Raw genomic sequence first — 1059 nt, 5'->3', positions numbered from 1 at the left:
TGAGTTTCTGGAGAAAAAAAAAAAAAAGGTTAATGGAATATTTTAATATTGCAAAACAAGTCTTAGTCTTGGAAATGATTAAATGATTTTGGTTACAACTACTGAAGAAAATAACCTGAGGCTTCTATCTGACTCGGGAAATTCCAGTCCAAATGAAATTTACCAAGTTTAATAGCTACAGAAAATGCAGTCCAAAAAGCAAGTCCTTGGCAAAGTTAGTAACAGGTAGCACTACCTGTGCTTCAACATTACCTCTGTTTCAATAGTCATATAATTTATTATTAGACATTAAGAAACAATCATAACAGTGCAAACTCTAAGTATCTTCAGTAGGCATCTCATATCCTCAGTGAATACTTAAAAGATCAGCATCCAGCAGATTATTTCTCAGTTCCCTTGTGTAGCCAATTAAGAACAATCTATGGATTTGAAAATAAATCAATCTTTGCACTTTCATGCCATCTTTCATTATAGGATGACCCTTCACAGTCCTATTAAAAATAGCAACCACAGTCTTAATTAAGCATGCTTTATTTATATCCAACTCGCGAGTTTGTTTGTATCAGTCTTGTGAGCAGGCAGGAGACAGCACCTGTGAGGCTCCGAAGGCCCAGCAGGCCCAACCGGGACGGGATGCAGGAACTCTCCCTCCCACTCCGTTCCCGCATAGTTGACAGGTTTAAGTCAAGTGGTTAACAGCGAGCACCAAGGACGAGAGCCAGCAAAGGCAGCGCCGCCTTTAGCGAGATCCAAAGCAGAAACCGCCTGGGCAAGACCGAGTGAAATGAAGGGGCTCCTCGAGACGCTGAAGCAGGAGAGGGCGCCTCGCTCCCGGCTAGGCCGGGGCGCGGCTAGGCCGGCGCGGCTGTGGCGGCCGCAGATGGGGGGTGGGGTCCGGCCCAGCCCGGTGCACAGGGCGGCCGCGAGGCGAGGCCAGGCCAGGCCCGGCCCGGCCCGGCCCGGCCCGGCCCGCCGCCCGGCGCTGCGCAGCTGCTGCCGCTAGATGCCGCCCGCCGCCGGCGCGCGCGGGGCTGCCGCGCGGCCATGAGCCCGCCCGGG

Source organism: Dromaius novaehollandiae, chromosome 11 (assembly GCF_036370855.1).
Source record: "Dromaius novaehollandiae isolate bDroNov1 chromosome 11, bDroNov1.hap1, whole genome shotgun sequence".
NCBI lineage: Eukaryota > Metazoa > Chordata > Aves > Casuariiformes > Dromaiidae > Dromaius > Dromaius novaehollandiae.
Note: the sequence above shows the minus strand (reverse complement) of the source record.